The sequence below is a fragment of the Giraffa tippelskirchi genome, chromosome 13 (genome assembly GCF_054371585.1).
Source record: "Giraffa tippelskirchi isolate mGirTip1 chromosome 13, T2T-mGirTip1v1.2.pri, whole genome shotgun sequence".
NCBI classification, from domain to species: Eukaryota; Metazoa; Chordata; class Mammalia; order Artiodactyla; family Giraffidae; genus Giraffa; species Giraffa tippelskirchi.
In genome coordinates, this window is record NC_137287.1 from 46,200,277 (window position 1) to 46,222,587 (window position 22,311).

The 22,311-nt window shown below is 41.6% G+C and overlaps 1 protein-coding gene across 5 annotated transcripts in view; it reads right to left on the reverse strand.

The window, feature by feature from the left end:
* The window catches only part of BTBD3 (BTB domain containing 3), a 33,821-nt gene extending 21,651 nt beyond the window's left edge, over positions 1-12,170 (reverse strand). Inside the window, exons 1-4 of one of the 5 annotated variants that reach the window (XM_081560850.1) lie at positions 11,969-12,108; positions 10,231-10,424; positions 9,055-9,147; positions 8,422-8,602 (exon numbers count right to left, since the gene is read on the reverse strand). The gene's annotated coding sequence lies outside the window, so the exon portion shown is untranslated. Of the gene's footprint in view, positions 1-8,421; positions 8,606-9,054; positions 9,148-10,230; positions 10,425-11,968 lie in introns of all 5 variants that reach the window. The other 4 variants (XM_081560851.1, XM_081560849.1, XM_081560852.1 and 1 more) reach the window with 4 other exon arrangements.
* Between the last annotated feature and the right edge of the window lie 10,141 nt (positions 12,171-22,311).

A 22,311-nucleotide genomic window follows, 5' to 3' on the forward strand; every position in this document is an offset into this window, starting at 1 on the left:
CAACAGACCAATGGATTTTAGTATAAGAGGAACACAGAAAGTTCACTGATGGTTTCATCAGTTGATTCCACACAGCAATCAACCTTTAAGAAATTATCATTCAAGTTTCAATGAGGTATCAGAGAATATCCACAATTATCTCAAAAGACTATTAAAATAGTCCAGCTGCTATCTGTGTGAGACCATATTTTCTTCATAAGCTTCAATCAAAACATTTATTTTTAAACAAATAAATATTTAAATTTTTTGTTTTCATTTCTATTTCAGTAAATATTATATAAACAAAAGCTCTTTGGGTTTCTTGAAATATTCAAAAGTATAAGAATCCTGAGGTCAAAAAGTATAACAACCATTAATGCCCACTTGACATAAGGAGTTTGGATTTTACTGTAAGTGTAACTGCAGTAAGCTATTAGCCGTTTCAGTGAAGATTCCTAAAAAAAAGAAAAAGAAACTTTAAGTGATCAGGGCCAGGGTTTTACACATACCTGTTTTTTGGTTCTACTCTTCCAGAAAATAATAATTAATTCCCAGAGCATAATTCTCAACTATTTAGTTAGGTAGACAAAATGGAAGACATGAGAAAATAACGATCTCTGTCACAAAAAATTAATAGCAGTCAAGGAGCTAATATTCCATTTGTTTTATTATATTGTTTGGCACCTTAACTTTGTCCCATCCTCAGAAAATTCAAATGCAAGCTGCAAGATATTCCAATAGACATCTTCTTCAAAGATCTTAAGAAAAACATTTTTTTTTTAAGAAGTCCTTTTATTTATTTATTTTTTTAATAAATTTATTTATTTTAGTTGGGGGCTAATTACTTTACAATATTGTAATAGTTTTTGTCATACATTGACATGAATCAGCCATGGGTTTACATGTGTTCCCCTTCCTGGACCCCCCACCCACCTCCCTCCCCATCCCATCCCTCTGGGTCATCCCATTGCCCCGGCCCTGAGCCCTTGTCTCATGCATCGAAGATGGAATGGTGTTCTGTTTCACATATGATAATATACATGTTTCAATGCTATTCTCCCAGAATGTCCCACCCTCACCTTCTCCCTCAGTCCATAAAATTGTTCTATGCATCTGTGTCTCTTATTCTGTCTCGCAAAAAAACATTTAAATGAGCTTTGAATAGACAATTGTCTCTAGTAGTGTCACATAAACCAGCAAGAAAGAAGCAAGTTTCTCTCTGATAGTTTCTCTCTCTGCTACGGGAAAAAGAGAAGTAGCAACTTCTGCAGGGTAAGCATGGTTGCCAACATTTAGGAGATTTTGTTCACATTTTCCTTCATTTAGAGATACATTAGATAGAAACTGTCTCCTCTTCCAACATACCATTTTAATTGTGGTTTATGTAATATCCAACTATTCCTCTATATTAAATAATTGAAAACAGTGTGATGGAAATGAAGTTTAGGTTAGGACTGCAGAAGTCCAAAAAAGGGAATACTTCATCTACCAGCAGTGACTTTTCATTTAAAAACTGCCTTTGCTTAAAGAGCTGGTGTTCCCTTTCTCAAAAGATTTTAGAGGTTGTGTGTGTCAGTACCTGACTACGTTACATTCAGTAATTAATTGTTATTAAAGAAAGACTATAAAATCAAAATATAGGTTGATCTGATCTCAAGAATCTGATTTTCCTAATGCCCAATCCAAACACCATTAGGTTTTGACATCCCTGACACCCTCAGCGTCAGCGTCAGTGGGAGCCGTGTGCTGTCCCGGAGTCCAGGCGCGACTCTGGTGTTTTGAGGCATCCTTCCTGGCACGGACAGGGGAAAGCAGCTAACGACATAACCCAGAGTCTCACGTACACACAAGCTGATCCCATAGTCCCAAAGAAAGACTTGTTCAGTAGTGTTACATGAACTAGAAAATCTACTCATTCCCATAAAGGCATTCTCCAGTGTTTACTAGTATGTGCTGAAATCCTCGGCTGCCAGAGACCTTGTGCAGGGAGAGGGAGTAACTGCCCTTGCAGCTTCTGCAGCCAAGCCAGCTTCTAGCTCCTCAACCTGAGGCTGCAGGAGGGGTGAGGGAAGAGACCACAGAGGGGAGGGGGCACTCTGGGGTACACACAGTGGGTGTGTTACACAGGGGTGGGGAGGGCTGTGCCAGAGAGGAAGCAACAGTCAGAACAGTTGCTGGGTGTCTGAACCTGCAAGGGGAGCAGCTTCTCACACTTTCAATGTGGACGTTAACATTATTTTAAGAAGAGGGGCCTGCTGTAATCCAAGTTAAGAATTTTATTATTTTCTCAACTTTCTAGGAATACAGATCATTCCCCAGTAACACATCTACACGGAGTTAGACTACTACACTTGACTTTCCAGAGACCCACAATGGCTGACGGCCAAAACCAGCCCCTTGCTACAGAATAGGTGTGTTTGTTGGTGCTGGACAGGCAAAATTACCACTTCTAAAAAACTGGCGGATACAAGAAAAGGTAGCAATTAAAAAGAAAATCTTCACAAAGAAATTCTACATTGTACTTACACAGGTCCCCAGCCCAGGTGTGTAACTATAAAAAGCAAGGTGTGCTTTCCAAGTGGGCTATCCATTAACAGCCTAAACTAGGGGTATTTTGTAATTTAACAGCAGAAAGGCAGACTAGTGCTTTCCATTCAACCTTGGCCAACAGCACTGACTGTTTAAGAGTTCAAAATAAAATAAACTGTAACAGTGATAACTCTTAAAGAATGAATCTTTGTACTAACGAAACACAATGATCGGAGCTTCAAAGACAAGGCAAATTCATCAAGTGATGGATTCAGAACAGTAGTGCTTATGACATTTTATTCCTAATATGTATGGCAATCGTGGCTAAAATGTTTACACCTTCTAAATATGGGGACCTATCCTGCTCACATCACTATTACTGAAAAATTACGATTAAAAAAAAATAAGGAACTAAATATGTTTTGTAGGAAAAAATTTAGAAATTGAAGGAAATGTTCATGTTTTTGTTTAGCTCACTGGTACTGGGTTTATGTATTTCTAGAGATAACACACATCATGGTTTTGATTTATTGTCTATTCTTTGGATGCCAACATGATCCCTAAAATCATCTTTTTCTGGCACATGACACCACTTAATTGCACAGCAATTCCAACAGTACAAAACACACAAATATTTCGTGCCCTATAGAAAGAGAAGGAGTCGGACGTTTCGGAGATGTACTGAGATTTGAAGCACACAAAAGGAGACTCTAGAGACTAAGAGACTCTGTAAGTAAACTTTAAATGACTGCTCTGATGACTGCTGCAGGGATGGCCACAACGCATGCTTGTCAGGGAAACTGAGGGCAAAGGCCTGACTGCCTTTGATTTTGTGGATTTAATACCATGTTCAACTACGCGCTTCTCTGCGGCTCTGATGGACTTCAAAATCACCTTATAAAAGAACTTATTTCAGCTAGAACATTAGAGGAAAAAGGACTTAAAGATGGTGAGAGAGATGGGCTTAGAGATGGGGAGATGTCTGAACAGCAAGAAAACACAAAAAAGAGAAAACAAATAGTTGCGTCCCATTCTGAGATGGGTTAGAGAATAAACAAACAGTAGATCGCTGATACTCACCAGGGCTCTCAGGCCCCTTTATTCTGAAATGTTCCTCATCCCACTGGTTAAAAACTGAAACCCAAAGAGAGCAGATTCTAGACTTCAATTCACGACATTCAGATGTGAATTACTGCGGTTGGCTAAGGCTTTCTGACAGTTAAGTGGTATTCTACAGTCCGGCAGGGTTTAGCACTTTACAGACAGTATCCCTATTTAATCCTCAGAACCACTCTCTGTATTATTATATCCATTATGAATTATACATATTCTGCAACTTCTGTCTTGCTGGGGGGACACTAAATCAACAGGGTTGGATCCACAGATGCTGTACAACTACCCTGCTTTATGAGAAAGTCATTGGAAAAAAATGGAGTAGACTATATTCAGTTATTCAAAAAAATTTTACTGACTACATTCTGTGTATCAGACACTTGAGACACATTAATGAACAGACAAAAATACTTAGCCACATGGAACTTGTTGTCTAGCAGGGACAGGAAGATTCATCAAAAATAATACATAAATAAGTCATACGGTAATTTAGATGCTACAAAAAATGGAAAACATAATGCATTCCACGAAGGACACAAGGCACAGTTTGCAGCTGTAAATAGCGGGGACATCACTGCTGAGACTGCAGTTTAGTCAAGACCTGAAGGCGCAGAGGGACACAGGCAGAGTGAACACCCTGCACAAAGATCTAAAGGGGGAATATGCCTGGAGGGTTCCAGAGTAAGTCAGGAGGGAAGGTTGGCTGGACGGAGAGCATTCCATTCCAGGGAAAGGACTAGGGAGGAGGTCAGAGCTGGGGGAAAACAGAATGCATTGGGCTTTGCAAATCATTATGAGACTCTGACTTTTACTTTGAGGGACATGGAAAGCAGGTAAAGAATTCGAAGCATATCTGACCTATCTTTTAAAAAGATCAGTCCAGCTGTTACGCTGATAACATACTAAAGGCAAGTCAGGAAGGTGGAAGGAGAGGCCACTGAAACCACCCAGGCAGGAGGTGCTGGAGACCTGGAGGAAGGCGCTTGCAGCAGAGGTGGGAAAACAGGCTGAACTCCCGGGTTTATTCAGAGGACAGGATTGTGGAAACATCTGGAAGATAAAGCAGCAGGATCTGCTAACAGCCTGGATGTAGAGTGGGAGAGAAAAAGAGTCAGGATGATTCCAAGGTTTCTGACTTAAATAACCTGAAAAATGGAACTACCCAACACAGAAACTGGGGCAGGCTACAGGGAGGACAGGTTTGCAGAGGAAGATCAGAAATTCCGCTTTAGTCTTTAAAAGTGAAGTATCTTTTACATATTCAAGTCAAGAAAGTAGATGGATAATACACATCAGGAGTTTAAGAGTGCCACCCCAGCTGGAAGTATACACTGGGAGTCTTAAGCTACATGGTATTTTATTAAACTCTTACAATTGTTTGTGCAAGAGTCCTACAAAAACTGAGCCCTAAACATTCCAAATTAACAGGCTGTGTGGAGGAAAAAAAAACACACATTAAAATAAAAAAATGACTGAAAAGTCAGTGATACAGAAGGAAAAGGAGACTGTGGTGTCCTCAGAATCAAATGAAGAATGTCAAATTAAAAAGGGAATGACCAATTATATCAAAAGCTGCCAAGAGATAAAGATGAGAAATGACTTGCAATTTGCAATATTTTTTTTCAAAAAATCCCTGGTGACTGTATCCCACTCAGTCCCCACCCCAGAAGACATGAATATTGTATTAAATACATTATCTTTTTAAAAAATTTTTAAATAATTATTTTATAATAATTATATAACAATAATTATTATTGTTATATAATTAAATTTATAATTTATTTTTACTTGGCCTTTGCTGCTGCACGGGCTTTCTCCAGCTGCAGCGAGCGAAGGATACTCTTGCGCTGCCACGCATGGGCTTCTCTGGTTGAGGAGCACAGGGTTTAGGGTGCACAGGCTTCTGTAGTTGTGGCACAAAGGCTTAGTTGCTCAACAGCATTTGGAAATCTTCCTGGATCCGGGATCAAACTCGCCCGTCTCCTGCGTTGGTAGGCAGATTCTTTACCACTGAGAGAGCAGGGAAGCCCCGAATATGACGTTCAGTTCAGTCGCTCAGTTGTATCTGACTCCTTGCGACCCCATGAATCGCAGCACAACAGGCCTCCCTGTCCATAACCAATTCCCAGAGTTTACCCAAACTCATGTCCATCGAGTTGGTGATGCCATCCAGCCATCTCATCCTCTGTTGTCCCCTTCTCCTTCTGCCCTCAATCTTTCCCAGCATCAGGGTCTTTTCAAATGAGTCAGCTCTTCGCATCAGGTGGCCAAAGTATTGGAGTTTCAGCTTCAAGATCAGTCCTTCCAATGAAGACTGGTTGGATCTCCTTGTAGTCCAAGGGACTCTCAAGAGTCTTCTCCAACACCACAGTTCAAAAGCATTAATTCTTCGGCGCTCAGCTTTCTTCACCGTCCAACTCTCACATCCATACATGACCACTGGAAAAACCATAGCCTTGACTAGACGGACCTTTGTTGGCAAAGTAATGTCTCTGCTGTTTTATATGCTATCTAGGTTGGTCATACCTTTCTTTCCAAGGAGTAAGCATCTTTTAATTTCATGGCTGCAATCACCATCTGCAGTGATTTTGGAGCCCCCAAAAAAGTCAGCCACTGTTTCCACTGTTTCCCCATCTATTTCCCATGAAGTGATGGGACCAGATGCCATGATCTTAGTTTTCTGAATGTTGAGCTTTAAGCCAACTTTTTCACTCTCCTCTTTCACTTTCATCAAGAGGCTTTTTAGTTCCTCTTCACTTTCTGCCATAGGGTGGTGTCATCTGCATATCTAAGGTTAGAATATGATGTTACCTTTAGTTTTGACACGAATAGAATTTATTTTTCTAAAGAACTATTCAAAAGGGAAGGATTTACTCCAGTTTAATATTTGGGACTCAGTCAGTAGATAATTGTTAAGAAATACTAGTGATAAACTGTAGCTGCTAACAGTAATCTACTAATATTCCATCCCTCAGTTCAGTTCAGTTGCTCTGTCATGTCCGACTATCCACGACCCCACAGACCGCAGCACGCCAGGCCTCCCTGTCCATCACCAACTCCCAGAGTTTACTCAAACTCATGCCCACTGAGTCGGGATGCCATCCAACCATCTCATCCTCGTCCCCTTCTCCTCCTGCCTTCAATCTTTCCCAGCATCAGGGTCTTTTCAAATGAATCCTATCTCTTAAAAAAAATAGCTCTAGGTAAATTGGAAATAAAAGGATAGATTTCCTCTGTCCTGATGAGAAATTATGATAAAACAAAAGCCAATATTGTGTTTCCTATTAAAGAACAAAAGTTTGCACATTATTGCCATTGCTATTTGATAATGTTCCAGAAGTATTTTATAGTGTTCCAGAAGGCTAACACCAGTGCAGTCTGCCATAAAACCAAAATAGAAGGTATAATTATTAGAAAGAAGTAGATACAAGTGTCACTACATACAGCTGATTATATAACTAGGAAACCCAAGAAAATAAACTGGAAAGCTCTTAGAATAAGAGCCAGGTATAATACAAAGAACAAAAATCAACAACCATCTTATACCAGCAATAGCCAACTTGATGAACCCTTCACAACAGCAGCAAAAACATAAATACCTAAGAGAACCCTAACAAGAAATGGTAGGACTTAATAAAGATTAAGCAAGCAAACAAAACACCTCAGCTAACAGACAGAAGGTCTATGTAGCTTCTCACATCCCTTCAGGAAAACATACTAAACAGACTACATGACGGTCCTTGCCAAAGAACCAAAATAACTGGATACTTCTCAGTTCTAAGGATTCATCTGCAGAGCCTTCCAGGTTAAGATGGCATGTTTAACAAAACATCAAGCATTCAAACATCCTCTTTCTACATTCCACATAGATATCAGTAAAGAGATCTTTCCAGAAGACACGTATCAAGCATATAAAGACCTGTAGTGAAAATGACAACGGAATCACGAAAGTGGAAAGCAGACAGACAAGCAGCAACTCAGCAGACCTGAGAGTGAGATGCCCCACCACCTGTGAGGAGAGCTCAAAGACTGGGGGAGAAAGGGTCAAGGCGGGGTGAACTAAGCTGGATTTCCTGGATGCCCTTCCCACCTTCTCACTGCGGAGTTCTGGCCCACAGTCCCAGAGCCCAGCCAGACTGGACTGGATTAAGTCTTCAGACTGTGAGGGCACCAGAACCTTCCCCAAAGAGAACAGGATGCTGACTCCAGCCAGAGGCCTCAGGAACATTGGCAGCTGGACCCTCTCCCCAGCACAGGGTGCCACCAGAGGACCAGCCTCTGACTAGCCCAAGAGGAAAAGACTGTACTTGTGGCCCCAGTGAAAAACTCAAAAAAACCCATCAAGAGTCTAAAGGCTGCCACTGAGGAGCCTAAGGGGATGGAGAGATGGCCACTTATTTTAAGTAAGTATTTTAGTACTCTTAGATTTAATTATGTGCATGTATTAGTATAAAGATAATAAGATCATCTTTATCTGAAGGGACAGATGGCTGTAAGTAGGATTTTTAAAAGAACAGTGTGACTTGCTCTAGCAGATATTTCCATATATTCTAAATGTACAATTAAAAAGATTAGGCATTGATTAAGATTAGAGATCAATCACTGATGAGTAAGATCTAAAACAGAATCAGATCCAAAAGTTAGTCAAGATCTTAAAATATAATAAAGGGAAGACTACAACCCAGTGAAGAAAGGATGGACTGTCTAACAGATCTGCTGGTAGACAGGGCTGACTCGGGAGGAGGGGGTGCTGTAAGACAATTCACACCCATGTGCTAACAGAAAATTAAATGTACAAACCTGTACTGTGCTAAGTCACTTAGCCGTGTCCGACTCTGTGATTCCATGGACTGTAGCCTGCCAGGTTCCTCTGTACATGGGGATTCTCCAGGTAAGAATACTAGAGTGGGTTGCCACGCCCTCCTCAAAGGGATTTTCCCAAACCAGGGAAGATCTCCCTCATTGCAGGCAGATTCTTTACCTACTGAGACACCAGAGAAGCCATTGTACAAATCTAATATATATTAAACAGACATTTTAAAATCATTTTTTAAAATTATCAATTAAGAATAAAATGGGCAAAGTACCTGAACAGACAACTCTCAAGAGACAAATGAACGAATAAAAAGCAAATTGCTAATTTCACTAGTTACCAAAAAAATATGAATTAAAATAAGGCCACATTTTTACAGCAAATTAGGAAAGATTAAACACTGGAGTGCTGACACTACAGGAAGACCATCCGGCATGTAAGGGAATCGATGTGTCCTGGTATAAGCAATTTGGCAACAGGCCTCAAGAGTTATACAATAGTTCACCTCTGTCCCAGGAGTTCTGCTATAAATCTAGCCTGAGACGTCAGAAACAGCGAGGCTTTCAGACAAGCGCCTTTACCCCAGTACGACCTGTGTGTCTATTACTTTCTGAGCCTACCTCCTCTGCCAGACTCTGCTGAAGACCTTGCTCTATTTGGTTCATTCCATGGCTCCAAAACTCTATGTTGCAGGCACAATTATTACCCCCATTCTATGCATAAAGGAAGCACAATCAAATTATTAGGTAGTTAAGGTCACTTACATTGGAAGAGGCCAAGATTTGCCACTAGAGTTTAATATCATATTCCCAAACACTAAAAATGGAAATATGTCAAACAAGAGAAAACTAGTTAAACAAACTTTGACATAGCCATCATTTAAAATTTTACTTTCGAGGAAGATTTAAGGGCACAAGAAATGTCTGTGATATATTAGCAAAGAGGCAATATTTAAAATTACAAATGAAATTGAAGTACCCATTTTGCTTAAAAGTGTATCTATGCAGACAAATAAAATGGGACAAATGGAAGTATATCATGCCATGTACAGCTGTTTATTTCTAGATGATATTGCTATGATTTTTATTTCCTTAAGATTAGGTGAGAAGTTACACCTTAGCTGCACAGCATTACTGCTGAACTACAAGGTCCATCAAATCAAAGGGCTTTCCACTATTGTTCTTTGCTCAGTAAATGGGGAAAATCAGCCTTACAGAATTTGCTTGATAGCCCAAAAGTTAACTAGCACGTAACACCAGAGTAGAGAAAACTTCTTTAATCCCTAATACATGCTGGAAATCTCTGTACTACCATAAGCATTTTGGATTGACTGATCAAATTCTGATAATCTAAACAGCAAGGTTTGAAAGATTTCAAAACACAAAAAAGCCTGAAGACACGTCTGAACTATTTTACATGAACAGTTTTAAGAGTTCCTTGCAAAATAAACTGGAATGAGTTGGCGAGGGAATAACTGTTTTATGCATAAAAGAACCAACATTAAAAAAAAAAAAAAACCTGTCTTTGTTTGGACGTATGTGTGTTGGGGAAGGGAAGGAGTGGGTGAGTCTGTAGAAGAACTGTGCCTTTCCGTCGCTATTTTAAAGTATAATATTATAAGTGGTCTAACTTTTTGCAAAGAATCATGGCAAAGAACTTTCTAGGGATGTAACAATTTACAAGCTGACAATGGTATTTGGTCACAAATTAGCAAAGTTTTGGCGTGGATGTAGGGTTATATCTCACTTTTAAAACGTCTTAAGTATGTCTTCAGACTTTAGAAGAATGACGCTTACCCTTCACAGATTTGTGTGTTCCAAAGGAAAATCAAGGTTGTTTTTTTTTAAAGGTGTTTTTTCATCTCTTTTAGAACTTTGTTACACAAGTTCTTCGTGCGGAGATTGGTGAAGAGAATCTCTTCAGGGGAGAACAGCTCAGCTGCTCGTATTGTCACTCCATACAACAGCATTGATAAATAATTCTGTAATCACTTAGAAAGAAAAACTGGGCCTGTGTGAACGCACCCTTACCTGAGCTGAGGCCAAGAAAAAGGCGATTCAAAATCTTTAGAACAGGATGAGTCCTATTCAGAAAACCAAAGGTAGACCCGCCCACTTCCCCTGGAAGATCCGTTGCTATGGTAACCCACAGCGCCCACCCCCACCCCCAAAGAGTCAGAACTTGCTGGGGGATGGGATCCTCCCAGAGGTTGAGGGATGGATGGTTAAAAAGGGGGAGCTGGGGGAGCTGGGGAAGGGTGGGGAGGGAGGCTGAGAGCGAGTTAGAAGCAGCCACAGCAGGGGTCAAGAGGTGGCTCTTCAACTAAGAAATTCAACGCAGCAGTTAGAACAATGTCTGGACGCCGGAGTCGTGTTCAGCTAAAGTTTGAAGACGCTTCCCTCAGTCCCCAAGGGGGGAACAAGCTACTCTTTGTGAGTTCCTGCCTATGGAGAACGAAGCAAGCGTTTCATCTCAGCAGTAACAAACTGCTACTTCGCAAAACTCAAAACCTGACTTTCTTATATTAAACCGGTGCTTCCCAAACTCTGCTGCACTGCTGAACCACTGAGGGAACTTTACATATCGCGTTTTAATTGGTCTGCAGTTTTGAGCCTAGAGTTTTAAAACTACCCGGTGACGCTTTCGTGCAGCCAGTTTTGGGAACTGCAATACTCCAAGATGTGGCCGAGAGTATTTAAATCAAAGGATAAAAGAGAGAGAGAGAGAAGGGGGGAAAGAAAGCACAATCATCGCTCTTTGTCTTTTCAAGGCTAATAATAGAAATTAGCTAGCTTTCTCCAAGCGCACACAGGACAATAGGTTTCTTGATAAATAGGAGTCCCTGGCATGCCCTAACAATACTTTCTTTGAGATAAAAAGACCAGGCAATATAAGTCTATTCCTCCCAAGAGAGCAAATACCCTTCTCACCAAAACACCAAACCTGCACATCTATCTTAAGAGAGAATGGGCCGTGAACACCGCTCAGAACTTGGAGGACGAGCTGCAGAACCACAAGGAAGCTGCACTCGCCGGGGCCCCGAGGCGGCACCGGGGACCCCCAGCGCTCCGTGACAGGCGCTCCGGGGAAGTTTGCTCGCGCTCAGCCCTCGGCTCCCAGGCGGGGGGGCGCGGCCGCCACCTGCCCGGATAGCCCGGCGGCCGCTCCCGGACCTTGGCCGCCTCCGGGGGTCGCGCTCGCGGCGGACGCCCCAGCGCCGGCAGGGCCCCGGGGGCTCGCCTTGGCCCTCCCCGGGGTCCCAGGCTGCAGCGGGCCCTACCCCGGGCCCGACGCCGGGACCAGCGCCGTCCCGGGGAGCCCGTCCGGAAGCCGCCTCCGCGGCCCGCGCCCCCAGACCCAGCGCCCCCCGCGCCCCGAGAGCCCGCGCCCCCAGGCCGCCCGCCGCGCCCGCAGACCGGCCCCGGCCCGTCGCGCTCAGACCCTGCGGCCCGCGGTCGGGGGCGCGCCCCAGCTCGGCGGCCCGGCGCTGCGCACGCGCGGAGGCGCCCGCCCAGCCGCGGCGCCCTCACTCACCGCGCGCCGGTCCCGTCTCCGCAGGCGGCGCCGCCGTGCGCACCGCGCTCCGCTCGCCGCCCGGGCCGGGGGCCGCTGCTCAGGCCCCGACCAGGGCTCTCGGGGACACGGCGCCCGGCGGGCTCGGCGGGGACCCGCACGCAGGGGACGCTCCGCGGGGCCGCGCGCGCGCCCGAACGCGGGGGGCGGGGCCGAGGAGTGCGCGCGCCCGAGCGCCGGGGGCGGGGCCGAGCGGTCTGCACGCCCGGAGGCGCCCCTGGACACCGGGCATGCGCACTGCCCTCCCTGCCCTGCCCTGGCGGCGGCGGAAGCTGACCCTGCACTCGTGAAACCTAGGCCAGTGGACGAGCGTCAAAAGACAGCCTTCAGGCAGAGGCAAACTCGCCCTCATACCACAGGCTGCAGTCTTCTACTCGGTGTCATTTGTCTGCCAAGGTGTTAAATATTTATTGAGCACCTACTGTGGTAGAGCCTTTCTGCAGAACATGGGACATCCTCAGGTCGTGGGCAACCTATTGCATTTGTGTTTGGGATTCCTTTTCGGGCACTGGTTCCAACCCTCTGTTTGACCAGATGAGAAAAGCGCATAAACAGAGATTACCCAGTACCTGAACCTGCAAACCTTAACCACACTCTTAAGCAATTTGGGGAATGAGACTTGCCGCTGGCTGGGGTCTTGAGAAAACTTTGGGAAGCCTAGAGGGGAAAGAGATGGACTCAGAAGATAAGGTCACCTGGGTCAGTGCAAAGGCAGAAATCACACACACACACACAGACAAAATCAAATAATACATGAACTCATGAACTTTTCTTGGGGCCAAAATTGAACCTGCATATCTTGTTCATAGTGAAGGGCAAAAACGGCGGCTAGAAAGGTAACTGATGCTCCTTTGGAAAAGATTGTTAATGCTTCACTTCAAATTTTCAGCTTTTTTCAGTGGACAATTGATAACTCCTAGAGATGTGGGGGAGAAGGGGCCGGTAGTGTGGTGGTCTGATTAATGCTGAATTTTGGAACATAGAGTGAAGACCAGACATGAAATGCTATAGAAGTAGTAGGGTCCTGAATTCAAGTGTTGGCCTCAGAGAATGCATGGACAAGTTTTCAGAGATTGTGAAAGACAGAATTCCCTAGTTTTGTCACTGCTTTTTTTTGTTACCGCTTGTTTTGTCACTGCCTAGTTTTTGTCACTGCTTGTTTGAGAAATAGCTCTCTATTTCTCATGACAGATACCTACTTCATTAGACTTGATCATCATCCTTGGTAGATATTTCAGTTCAGTTCAGTCGCTCAGTCGTGTCGGACTCTTTGCAACCCCATGAATTGCAGCACGCCAGGCCTCTCTGTCCATCACCAACTCCCGGAGTCTACCCAAACCCATGTCCATCGAGTCGGTGATGCCATCCAACCATCTCATCCTCTGTCGTCCCCTTCTCCTCCCGCCCCCAGTCCTACCCAGCATTAGGGTCTTTTCCAATGAGTCAACCCTTCGCATGAGGTGGCCAAAGTATTGGAGTTTCAGCTTCAACATCAGACCTTCCAATGAACACCCAGGATTAATCTCTTTTAGGATGGATTGACTGGATCTCTTTGCAGTCCAAGGGACTCTCACGAGTCTTCTCCAACATCACAGTTCAAAAGCATCAGTTCTTCGGCGCTCAGCTTTCTTCACCGTCCAACTCACACATCCATACATGACTACTGGAAAAACCATAGCCTTGACTAGTCAGACTTTTGTTGGCAAAGTAATGTCTCTGCTTTTAAATATGCTATCTAGGTTGGCCATAAGCTTCCTTCCAAGGAGTAAGCGTCTTTTAATTTCATGGCTGCAGTCACCATCAGCAGTGATTCTGGAGCCCCCAAAAATAAAGTCTGACACTGTTTCCACTGTTTCCCCATCTATTACCCATGAAGTGATGGAACCAGATGCCATGATCTTAGTTTTATGAACATTGACCTTTAAGCCAACTTTTTCACTCTCCTCTTTCACTTTCATCAAGAGGCTCTTTAGTTCTTCTTCACTTTCTGCCATAAGGGTGGTGTCATCTGCATATCTGAGGATATTGATATTTCTCCCGGCAATCTTGATTCCAGCTTGTGTTTCTTCCAGCCCAGCGTTTCTCATGATGTATACTGCATATAAGTTAAATAAGCAGGGTGACAATATACAGCCTTGACGTACTCCTTTTCCTATTTGGAACCAGTCTGTTTTTCCATGTCCAGTTCTAACTGTTGCTTCCTGACCTGCATACAGGTTTCTCAAGAGACAGGTTCAGATGGTCTGGTATTCCCATCTCTTTCAGAATTTTCCACAGTTTATTGTGATCCACACAGTCAAAGGCTTTGGCATAGTCAATAAAGCAGAAATAGATGTTTTTCTGGAACTCTTGCTTTTTCGATGATCCAGCGGATATTGGCAATTTGATCTTTGGTTCCTCTGGCTTTTCTAAAACCAGCTTGAACATCTGGAAGTTCACGGTTCACGTATTGCTGAAGCCTGGCTTGGAGAATTTTGAGCATTACTTTACTAGCATGTGAGATGAGTGCAATTGTGCGGTAGTTTGAGCATTCTTTGGCATTGCCTTTCTTTGGGATTGGAACGAAAACTGACCTTTTCCAGTTCTGTGGCCACTGCTGAGTTTTCCAAATTTGCTGGCATATTGAGTGCAGCACTTTCACAGCATCACCTTTGAGGATTTGAAATAGCTCAACTGGAATTCCATCACCTCCACTAGCTTTGTTCGTAGTGATGCTTTCTAAGGCCCACTTGACTTCACATTCCAGGATGTCTGGCTCTAGGTGAGTGATCACACCATCGTGATTATCTGTGTCGTGAAGATCTTTTTTGTACAGTTCTTCTGTGTATTCTTGCCACCTCTTCTTAATATCTTCTGCTTCTGTTAGGTCCATACCATTTCTGTCCTTTATGGAGCCTATCTTTGCATGAAATGTTCCTTTGGTATCTCTAATTTTCTTGAAGAGATCTCTAGTCTTTCCCAATCTGTTGTTTTCCTCTATTTCTTTGCACTGATCGCTGAGGAAGGCTTTCTTATCTCTCCTTGCTATTCTTTGGAACTCTGCATTCAGATGAGAATATCTTTCCTTTTCTCCTTTGCTTTTCGCTTCTCTTCTCTTCCCAGCTATCTGTAAGGCCTCCTCAGACAGCCATTTTGCTTTTTTGCATTTCTTTTCCATGGGAATGATCTTGATCCCTGTCTCCTGTACAATGTCACGAACCTCTGTCCATAGTTCATCAGGCACTCTGTCTATCAGGTCTAGTCCCTTAACTCTATTTGTCACTTCCACTGTATACTCATAAGGGATTTGATCTAGGTCATACCTGAATAGACTAGTGGTTTTCCCTACTTTCTTCAATTTAAGTCTGAATTTGGCAATAAGCAGTTCATGATCTGAGCCACAGTCTGCTCCCGGTCTTGTATTTGCTGACTGTATAGAGCTTCTCCATCTTTGGCTGCAAAGAATATAATCAATCTGATTTCGGTGTTGACCATCTGGTGATGTCCACGTGTAGAGTCTTCTCTTGTGTTGTTGGAATAGGGTGTTTGCTATTACCAGTGTGTTCTCGTGGCAAAACTATTAGCCTTTACCCTGCTTCACTCTGTACTCCAAGGCCAAACTTGCCTGTTACTCCAGGTGTTTCTTGACTTCCTACTTTTGTATTCCAGTCCCCTATAATTAAAAGGACATCTTTTTTGGGTGTTAGTTCTAGAAGGTCTTGTAGGTCTTCATAGAACCATTCAACTTCAGCTTCTTCGGTGTTACTGGTCAGGGCATAGACTTGGATTACCATGATATTGAGTGGTTTGCCTTGGAAACGAACAGAGATCATTCAATTGCTTTTGGTAGATATTTATTAGTGGATAAGTGAGACCTCTAAAATATACAGCTACAAGCCCTAAATATTGGGTTGGCCAAAAAGTTCATTTGGGTTTTTCATAAGATGTGATAGAAAATCCCAAACAAAATTTTTGGTCAACCCAATACTTCTTTTAAAATGAATTTGGTCCTGGAGAATATACTTCTTCTTAATTGAAAACCAGCAGCAACAACAACATTAATTTGGGAGACAGTACACAAAATGAAAAATAAATGGATTTTGGAAAACAAAAAGTTCTTTTATAAACTCCAGATCCCCCATAGCAAACTGTTGGATGTTGTGCACATTGCTCAGTGTTTAGTGTATTCGTTTGTAATGTCAGGAAGAAATTTCACTCTACCCTTCTTCTGGCTGGTCCAAGAATTAGGTAGAGACAGAGTAACAGGAGAAAATCAAAACAAAAGTTTAATAATGTGTTCATGGCAGAGAGCCAGAAAAACTGAGTAACTCACCAAAATGGCTGAAACCCCACCTTAAATATCTTCACTTTAAAGACAAAAGGTGTTACCAGTTGTGGCTGGGACCTCAGAGGGGAAGAAGACAATTCTTATGAAGGTGGAAAAGCAAATGTTTGGTAAATAAATGTTTTCTAGGCCCCGCAGAGACAAGAAGACACTGAGTAGACTCTGATCTGTAAGCTCTGTTCCCCTGCCACCCTTAGCCCATATTTTTTTTGGCTGGTGTCTCTGGTAATAGCTCTATTCCTGGAATATGCCTTTTATCTGAAATAATTAAAAAACAATTTATTTTGACTGTACTGCACATCACGTGGGATCTTAGTTCTCAAACCAGGTATCTAACTCAACCCCCTTGCACTGGAAATGTGGAGTCCTAACCACTGGATTGCCAGGGAAGTGCCTAACTAAAATTTGTTGCAGTTATGGGGAAGGTCAAAGTTGCTTCCTGAGTCTTTTGGGTTTGATGGTTTTCAGTTTGAAAACCGAAGAGACATGGTGAGTTTCGTTACCCTGCAGTAGCATGGAGTTGTAATATTTACCTTGTATGATGGTTAATTTTGTGTGTCTTATTTGGCTAGGCCACCATACTCAGATATTTGGTCAAACATAGTCCGCATGTTTATGTGAAGTTTTTTTTTCAGGTGAGATTGACATTTAAGTCAGTGGACTTTGAGTTAAACAGATTGCATTCCATAATGTGGGTGGGCCTTATACAACAGAAAAATACTGAACTCCCTTGAAAAAAACATAAGAATTCTGGACTTGAACTGCAACTCTTCCCTGGGCCTCCAGCCTGCCCGCTTACCCTGAAGATTTTGGACTCGGCCTCCACAATCACATGAGTCAATTCCTTATAAATAATAAGTCTCTCTCTTTTTCTCTCTCTCTAGTTGGTTCTGCTTCTCTGAAGAACCCTGACTAATATACCTTGTGTGGTTATGAATATAACATAAGTTAATTATCATCTGAATCTAAAAAATGGGTATTATAATCTTTAATGTATAAGGTTGAGAAAAGTTAAATAAAAATAAGTAAAGCACCCAGCAGATGTTAGGGTCTGAATAAATGGCAACTACTATTACTTTTGAATGAATACCAAAGGTAAAAACCAAACAAGGAGAGAAGGTGGCTATTGACCCTGTGAGATTTTTCTCAGTTCCCTGGGTAATACTATTTAAAAAATTGATTTAGGAGATAACAAAATTTTGGTCTCTGTAGCTGTGATATACCAAAAAAGGTGATAACATATGAAGATTTTAATTATTTGCAAGTAAATGCCTAATGAGTCATTAGCTAAAGATCGCTGTACCAGACATGCAAAGCAAAGACATGAATTCACATCTGAGCATTTTATTTCAGTTCAAATTCCAGGTCAATTAACTCTACTGGCTACTAGCAAGGAGAAACCTTAAAAGTGTTTACACTAGAAATAATTCCCAATCTCAGAGTAGGTGCGTGATTTAGCACTCAATCAGTGTATTTATTGAATCCCTTTTGGGACAGTTCAGTTCAGTCGCTCAGTCGTGTCCGACTCTTTGCGACCCCATGAATTGCAGCACGCCAGGCCTCTCTGTCCGTCACCAACTCCCAGAGTCTACCCAAACCCATGTCCATTTTGGGACAAGCCTATAGCTATTAGGAGCATGCAAAAATGGATAAGATATTCCATTTAATCTACAAATATTGCCATTTATTACATACTAGGCAACATTCCTGACCTCAGGGAACTGATCAAATAGCCTGTGAGTAACCAGAGCTGTAATTTAAGGCAGAATGTGTCAACAGCCTCAGGAGGAACAGAAATGATTGCGCTGTTTGTACCTCGTTCAGGAGACTGATGCTGGGGGCTCCGTTTCCTCATCCTGCCTCCATTGTGGGCCCCAGTTTTGCACAATTTGGTTTGATGCAAACCAATAGAACAGAGGAGTATCTTTTAAAAACATTTTGAGCAAAGTGATGAATATTAAATAAAATAACCGTCTCATTCCCCTGACTCACTCACTTCGGAGCTTACAGGGTATAATAAGAAAGGATGCGGCAGGCCTTTTCAAGCCATTCAGAGGTGAAAGCTCCTCTTTTCCTCATTGTCTTTCTTTTCATGTCAAGGCTGTTGTTTTGTTTAAAGGGGAATTTAGAGTTAAAAACAGAAAACAAAAACAAACCTAAGGTAAATTCCCCTGACCTCATGAAGATTTATGAGGAAAATACATAAAAAACAAACATGACAATAGCAAATGGTGGGGATTGGTGTTCCTAAAAGGACAGGGAATAATTGAGTTGGAAACCATGAACTAGGTGGCCAGAGATGGCCATCATGTTTACCTGTAGCTAGTGCTACCATGATGTGACTTCATTTTTCCTTTTGGCTGAGAATAAAAGATTCCACCATGGATGAGAATAAGCCAACTGTAGGACTGACAAAAGCAAGTGATTTGGGGAAAAATACACAGCAATTTCAGTAATTTTTAAATAATCAGGATGTTAAATTTTATCATAAGAATTTATGAATATACTCATTTCAGGAGCTTTGCCACAGTGAATGGGAAATAAATTAATCTGGGATTAAAGGAAACTCTACACTAGAAAAGGAAGGGTTTTAATAAAATCGCAAGGAATGGCCTCCAGCCATGGATGTTAATTATCATCTGATGAATAATAATGATAATAATAGGAGATGTGAAATAAGTTAAAAAATACATGCTGAGTCAATTTTTTAAATTTTTTTAAAAAAATTTCCAACCCTGGAATGGTACATTGCAAATTTAAGCAATGTGCTGGCATTAAATGGTTTAAAATTAGCTGAAAACACAATTAGCTCTACACTACAGCTTCATACACAGCATCTTCTTTCCGTGACATTTAAAAATTATCATTTAAAAAATATTCAAAAGTATTCAACTTGATTAATACCCTGAGTGTTGCCTACTTGATAAAGAGAATTGCAGTGTACTTATTTCTTGTTGTTAATGTTGTTTAGTCACTAAGTCATGTCCAATTCTTTTGCAACCCCATGGACTATAGCCCACAAGGCTTCTCTATCCATGGGATTTCCTAGGCAAGAATACTAGAGTGGATTGCCATTTCCTTCTCCAGGGGATCTTACCAACCGAAGGATCAAAACCAAGTTTCCTGCATTGGTAGCTTCCTTACCACTGACCACCAGTGAACTTATTTCTTACTGTAAGAATATTTGATTATCAAAAATCAAAATTTATTAGAATGCCCAGCAGGCACATTTGCTGTTATTTTTTCAGATCCTACCTTCCTCTTCCTTTTAAATATTTTATCCCACTGACAAGTGTCATTGATTGACACATAGCTTCTCAATAAGATGACTTTGCATGTTTTAATTATACTTATAATTTTAAATCCTAAGTAAACTTTTCATCAGGGCTCCTGTGATGGCTCAGTGGTAAAGAATCTGCCTGCCAGTACAGGAGACGCAGGAGATGCAGGTTCAATACTTGGGTTGGGAAGATCCCTTGGAGGAGGAAATGGCAACTCAGTATTTTTGCCTGGGAAGTCCCTTTGACAGAGGAGCCTGTGGGCTACGGCCAATGGGGTAACAAAGAATTGGACGTGACTTAGCAACTAAACAACAACGAATTATTTTGCATAAGCAATGATAAAAACAGTGTGGCAAACCCAGTACTGGATTACAAAGGGTTATTTCTTTAAAAATGAACTGCCTACAGAATATATCTAGTTTGCCAGAATGTAAACACAGACTTCATTAAGCAACAGTTTGTAAAGTCTCATGAATATTTAAATTATTTATATTCTAGTTTAGTGGGATAGTCGAGGTGAGTGCTGTCTAATGGAAAGACGTGTTAGCCACAAATTCAAGCTACATATGAAATTTAAAATTTTCCAGTAGCATTTTAAAGAGTAAGACTAGGTGAATTAACTTTAATAATGTCTTTTATTTAATCCAGATATTCAAAATATTATCATTTCATCATCTAATAAATGTAAAAATTTGTTAATGGCCTATTTTACATTTGTTTTCATACTGCATCTTCAAAATCTGGTTCATATTTTCCTCTTATAGCTCTTCCTAATTCAGACAACAGTTTCAAATAATTTTTGATAGTAGCTGCCTGTGACTAGTTGCCGTAGAACTGGACAGCAAAGATCTAGGACTTGGTCATTGGTTCTCAAACTTGGTTGCACATTGGAATCACCTGAGAAAAGATGAAAAAATGTTGATACCTGTGTCATGGTCCCATTATTCTAGTGTATTTGCTCTGGGGTGTCAGCTGGGCATTGGGATTTAAAAACAAATTCAGGTGATTCTAATATGCAACAAAATTTGACAATCACTAGTTTTATTTAAGGCATTATCAAAACTTAAACGTTATTAAAGCAGTGTCAATTGTCTTTGAAACCAATAAAATTTAAAAATCATGCTGAAACATACTAGTGATGTGGCATATATGGCACACGTGTATCACTAGTATTTTTTTTTTATTTTATTTATTTTGGGCTACACTGGATCTTTGTTACTTCTTGCAGGCATTCTCTGCTTGCGGACAGCAGGGTCTGCTCTCTAGTTGCGGTGTGTGGGCTTCTCATTGTGATGGCTTCTCTTGTTGCGGAGCATGGGCTCTAGGGCACGCAGGCTTCAGTAGTTGTGAGGCCTGGGCTTAGTTGCTCTGTGGCATGTGAGATCTTCCCCGATCAGAGATCAAACTCATGTCCCCTGTATAGGCAGGTGGATTCTTATCCACTGTACCAGCAAGGAAGTCCACTAGTATTTCTTAATAAAATTAACAATTGCTAATAAGATTTCAAGTTTTGGTTATCTGGCCATGGATTCAGCTGTAACGTGGACAATTCCAGTTAACATTTAACTTCAGTTCTCAATGAGAACTGTCAAGTAGTGGCATTTCTGTATTTGTTCCCTGGAATTTTTAACTTCATGTTTGTTTAGCAAATCTCCTAATAGAGAAATCACCTCTGACAATGGAATCACAAAATTTTTCTATAATATCTGCATTTATTTAATATGTTTAACTCTTGTGTCCAACTTCCTACTGAAAATATAAGAGCAAACCCACATTCATAAATATTTCCCTTCATGGTTTCTACTCCGTGATTATTGATTATCTGTACCTAATATATCAGGTATATTCTAATACTGCTCAGTAACAAACCACTTTAAGAGTTAGTGAATTTAAAACAACAACCTTTATTATTAATATTTCCACCAAGCCTCTGAGACTGTTCTGCAATTCTGCCTCTGGGCCAGGCTTATCTAATTTTGCCTGAACAATCTCAAGCATCCTCATTTAGCTAGTGGGGTGTCTGGAGGCTAGTTGGTCTAGACTGGACAACTGGAATAACCCAGCACTGCTCCTCGTGGTTTCTGATCTTCCAGCAGGCTAGCCCAGTGTGTTCTCAGAGCAGTGGTGGACTTCCAAAAACTAGAAGTACACAGGCACATTTTAAACCGTCTGACTGCGTGAAGTTGACACTGTTTCATTGGCCAAAGTAAGCCATTGGCAAGCTCAGAGGGATACAGGCAGATTCATTCAATCTGCCATGCCTTGGTCCTATTTGATTAGTCTTCTCACACTTGATTCTGTGCATTTCCAATTGTTCTTACTCTGCAGGGTGTTTTGTTGTTGTTGTTTGTTTTTAGATCTGTTCTGGGTACTGCAATGTTGAATATCTCTCCCTATTGTAGATAGGATCTCTCTTTCTCTGAGTGCTGCTAGTATCCTTCTGTTTTGTACAACTTTTCTTTGGGGTTTAGTCATTTTTATACTTTTAAAACGTCTTTTTAAAATTGATTCTATAGATGAATAGCAGAAACAAATACAATCTTTGATCAGCATAACAATCAGTAAATGGATATAATATGTTCAAAAGACTGTGCATTGTATTGAGTTCCAAAAAGGTTTAAAATGCTTTATATTTCATCAAAATTCTTAACCTGATTTCAAAATCATTAAGTAAATCAGTGCTTATGCGCATACAGTAC